Genomic DNA, 5,628 nt, shown 5'->3' on the forward strand with positions numbered 1-5,628 from the left:
ATCAATCCATAAGCATATAAAATAAGTAAAAAAGAATATATATATATATATATATATATATATATATATATATATTAATTAATTAATAAGATAATTTATTTTCATTTTTTGTCAGGCAATAATTATTTTCACAAGCATATAAGATTATAGCTATGACATTTTTGCTCACATGATCATACAAATTATTTTCTCATGAATTAATAAATAATTATCCAAAAAATGTAAGATATTCAATAAAGCATTTAAAATTCGTATATATTTTTAGTGTAATTTACACCATCAAACTCTTAAGTTATAAATTTTTTTTAAATTTAAACATAATTATTTTTAAAATTAAATTGTGATTTATTAACGGTATAAATTTTTTTTACACCAAGGTAATTTGTCAATAAATCTCATATATACTTATGTATATGGAATAGACAAAAACACAATTGAATATAAGTAGGCGTTTAACTTACTTGCATGAAGGTTAGAAGCACCAACTAGCTTCATACTTGTTGCCTTGGCACACGATGAAAATATACAAAGAATGAGGATAATCCAAATAAGGGAGGTTTTTTTATAAGCCATATTAGTTTGGTTAATTTGTGTGTATTCAATCGATATCCTTATTTATAATCCAAGCATTGGTAGTCGTTGCTTGCTTTTCAAGCATTTTATTATATGCTTAATTTTTTAAATTCTATCTGACTTTGCTAACCAAATTAATTAATTTGGCCACTTGAATTCTTTTGTCAATAAAACATTGATAATAAATTTTGTGTCTTCTTTATGTATGCTAACATGTAAACTAAGTCAAAGATATCGTGGACCACACATTTGATTTATTTATATAAATTAGGTATTTTATCGCACATAATTGAAAGATTTGATTCTATGTGTATATAATCAAATAAGTGATAAAATTGTCTCTCAAGAAATTTAATACACATATTCTCAATATTTTCGAACTCGAGGCCACGATTAGATTAGAAGAAAAAATATATCATCTCATCCTAATACTTTTGGTTTGTAAGGACATAGTCTAATAATTACTAGTATTGTTTAATTCCCTTCTCTCTATATTGCATAAGATAAAGTATGAAATTAGTTTGTGTAAGTTCAAGGCTACATAGATAATAGTTTTGTTATGGTCTTGAGCTTGACTTAATCTTCCGTTATTATTCGTTGTAAGCTTATAGATAGATTGAAAAAGTCTTTTTCTTGGGTCAAAAGATTGAACCGTCTAAACAATTAATAATTGGTATATGAGTGCATAACATTATAAAATAACTTCAATAACGACTTTATTATTTTTAAATGTCTCACAACAAACGACTCATTTATAAAATAAATCTATCTTATCAAAATAAATGATCATTTTCAATTTATAATGCAACATTAATTACTTTTATCTAATCGCACTCTCTAATTAATATTAATTTCACATTGCATTAATGATATGCCAAATTTTTTTTTAAGATTTTTTAAATCATTAGCATCGGTTTAGTCGACACTAAGTAAAATATGATAGACACTTCCTTACCTTCATTTATGTATGCCTAGTCGACACTAAGTATAATAACTTATGTAGTGAATCGCAAGTCAATTGAAGAAAACATACTTAACAATTTCAGCCACACTAACTCGCTGTTCTACTATTGTTTACTGCCAAGTTTTTAATTTTTCAGAGTCTTCTGATCATTTAGAAACTGAATAGACTATCCAAGGGAAGTTAATGTGTAACACCCCGTTTTTCAAAGCGAGGGTATATTTTTTTTTTTTTTAAAGTAATTAAAAACGAACAAAGAAATAAATCAGGAAATGCTTTTGGATAAATAATTGAGTCATTATAATTTACGCAGCGGAAAAGTTTCTCCAATTATAAATCCAAAACATTTACATAACATCAAATGGTACATGGAACCCATCCAAAGATGATATCAAACTGATAATATTTGTATAAGTACAGTTTTCCAAACTAAAAATACTCCAAACCAAAAAGAAGGACCCCTAGTCCCTATACATCATCCTAATCTGATCATCCTACCAAAAAGCTATACACCCTGAGTAATCTCCACGCGCCCCGTGAGATCCTCCTAACGTAACTGCAGTCAAGCGTTCCCATCTCCATTCCTGTCCGTAGGGTACGAACCGGTAGGGCCGTCCTGACTCTCATCTGAGGGCAAAGCCCAGATTTCCACAATAGTTGTAAAGGGTCACCAACCAGAAAATAACAGTTAACACATAGCAATTAAGTTTTTGAATGCTCAAAACAACTTTTTAACTAAGCATGCACCTTAACAGGATTTTCAATATGCGAAAAGTTCATACAGTACATTGCCAATGAACATGAAGGTAAAATGCAGTTCTCGATCTCCTAATTAACACATGATAAAACAAGACATGGATAGATTCATGAGCAATTAATCATACAACTAAAACTGAGGATTTTCACTGAGCCAATCGATTGGGCAATCGATTGGGGTGAAGATTTTTAATGAAAATAGAATCCTGGGCTGAATCAATCGATTTGGCAATCGATTGACAGGATAACGGAGTCCCTGACTTAATACCAATCGATTTCCAAATCGATTTCCTGAAGGTTTTTAGTGAAATTTTGAACTCTGGCTTGATTCAATCGATTGGGCAATCGATTGAACGGGTAGCTGAGCCCCTGACTTAATGGCCAATCGATTTCCAAATCGATTTGGTCGAATATGGCTGAGTCCCTGACTTAGGGCCCAATCGATTGGGCAATCGATTTCGTAAATGATTTTCGAAAAACTGATTACAAAATCGATTGGCCAATCGATTTTGTAATCAGTTTTTCGAAATCATTTAAGAAATCGATTTGGCAATCGATTGGCCTTAAGTCAGGGACTCACCCATATCCGACCAAATCGATTTGGAAATCGATTGGCTTAAAACCAGGGGGCTCAGTACTCACTCAATCGATTTCCCAATCGATTGATTTCAGCCCAGGATTCTGTTTTCATTAAAATCCTTCACCCCAATCGATTTCCCAATCGATTGGCTCAGTGAAAATCCTCAGTTTGAGTTAGATGTTTGATTACTCATTAACTTATCCATGTCTTGATTTGTTATGTTTTCATTAGGGGATTGAGAACTTCATTTTGTTTTCATTTTTAATTGGCAAAGTATTGTATGAACTTTTCGCATATTGAAAATCCTGCTAAGGTGCATGCTTAGTTGAAAAGTTATTTTTAGCATTTAAAACTTAAATGTTATGTGTTAACTGTTATTTTCGGTTGGTGACCTTTACAATTATTGTGGAAATCTGGGCTTTGCCCTCAGATGAGAGTCATGACGATCTTACCGGTTCGTACCCCACGGACGGAAATGGAGATGGGAACGCTTGACTGCAGCTACGTTAGGAGAATCTCACGGGGCGCGTGGAGATTAGTCAGGGTGTTTAGTTGTGTTGTAAAATGATCAGATTAGGTTGGCATAGAGGGAACAGATGTCTTTCTTTTGTATTGCATTTATTTTAAAATGGAAGACTGTACCTATACTAATATTGTCAGCCTGACATGTTATTTTCGATGGGTTACATGTACCATTTGTTGTTGGGAAAATGGTTTGGATTTATAATTGGAGTAACTTTTCCTAATATATAACAATTAATATATAATAATTATGTGCATATTTTTTGATAATTCATCAGTATACTCATTTGTTTCAGGATTAACATGAAGATAGCGATGTATCTCTGCCTGAGTGACCTCCCTTCCAAGTTGCTTTTCCTAAAATATTAAATTAATGTCAAGTTTATAAGTTGGTGAAATGTGATGATTAATTGAATATAAATTAAAAGATATAAATTATAAATAATAATTAATTACCATATAATATTTAATTTCTCCAGCAGACATGGAACCTCCCTTATGAGTATTGGTACCCCTCTCAGATGCTCTATTAATCTTTGCTTTTTCTCTTTTTTGTTTGTAAGCATTTGTGTTCCATTAGGCCGTTTTTCTCCACAAAGCAGTCCAAACATTTTCGCCAATCCAATTAGGCCGTTTTTCCTCACCCTTATTACGTGCGTAAGCCAACATAGATGAGAGATGCTTTGAAAAGCGATGGTCAAATGAAGCCAAAACTGCGGCATCATGCTCTCTTTTCCAAGTACATTTAGTCTGTTGTTTGTTTAAATTTAAAAAATATTAAGTCAAACCACGATGCTTTCCCGCCAAATTTTAAAGTAAATGCTTTTGTATCTTCCATACAAATAGGACAAGCTAATTTACCATGGGTGCCCCATCCTGACAACATCCCATAAGCGGGGAAATCATTAATGGTCCACATCAATGCAGCTCTCATCATAAAATTTTCTCTCCGAGCAATATCATATGTCAAGACACCATTCCACAACCTCTTCAAATCGTCAATCAAAGGTTGTAAAAAAATATCAATACCAGTTGTAGGATTAGAAGGACCTGGTATCACAGCAGCTAAGAACATATAAGGTTTAGACATACACATATTAGGAGGAAGATTGTAAGGAGTAACAATAACCGGCCAACAAGAATAAGGAGTAGACGATGCTTGTATGTACGGCGTAAATCCATCTGAGGATAATCCAAGTCTTACATTGCGTGGATCTGACGCAAAATCAGGATGCATTTGATCAAAGTGTTTCCATGCCTGACCATCAGACGGATGTCGCAACTCGCTTGAATTTCTTCTATTCTCATAATGCCACGTCATATTTCCTGCAGTTTGTATTGATGCAAACAATCTCTGCAATCTTGATACAATAGGTAGGTAAAACATTGCTTTCCTTGGAATTGATTTTCCCCTACTTACCCTAGAGTTATTCCTTTGGTGATACCTTGGTTGTTGACAAAACTTGCATTCAACTAAGTTAGCATCATTCATACCAAATTCATTGTCATAATACAACATACAACCTTTAACACAACAATCAATCGTCTTGACGCCTAATCCTAACTTTCACACTAATTGTTTCGCATCGTAATAACTTTGCGGCAAACCATCTCTAACAGGTGTTGCGTCTAGCATCATTTTAGTCATCAAATCCAAAGCGAAATCAGGAACATGAAATTGAGACTATAGACCTAATAGTCTAATACACATTGATAACTTTGAGTTTGGAGATCCTTCAAACAACGGTTTATTTGTCTCTTTCAAAATACCATAAAATCTCTGAGCTTCTTCATTGGGAAGTCCATCGGTATCGTCATATTGATCTTCATTGAATGACAAATTAACCCCAACAGCATCCGAGATCATATCATTCATCGCCTCAAAGTGTTGATAGTTATAATAATCTATACCTAACATGTTAGTACTACTTGAATGACCTATGTTATAATTCTCCACACATGTACTAGTATTAGGTGCCGCCGGAGACTCTTCCCCGTGATTAGGCCAAATCCAGTAGTTAGGCATAAATCCATCTGCATACAAATGCACTCTTATTTCATCTTCACTTTTAAACCGTCTACATCGACAGAAACAACATGGACATCTCATTCCCCCTTCATCTTCGACAATTTTTTGTACTCTCGCAAAATTGAGAAAGTCTTCAACCTTGTTAGCAAAACGTTATTTAAGACCCTTTCTTTCAGGAAAAATCCTATCGTACATCCAACTACGGTT

Source organism: Cicer arietinum, chromosome 2, assembly GCF_000331145.2.
Source record: "Cicer arietinum cultivar CDC Frontier isolate Library 1 chromosome 2, Cicar.CDCFrontier_v2.0, whole genome shotgun sequence".
In the NCBI taxonomy this organism is placed as follows: Eukaryota; Viridiplantae; Streptophyta; class Magnoliopsida; order Fabales; family Fabaceae; genus Cicer; species Cicer arietinum.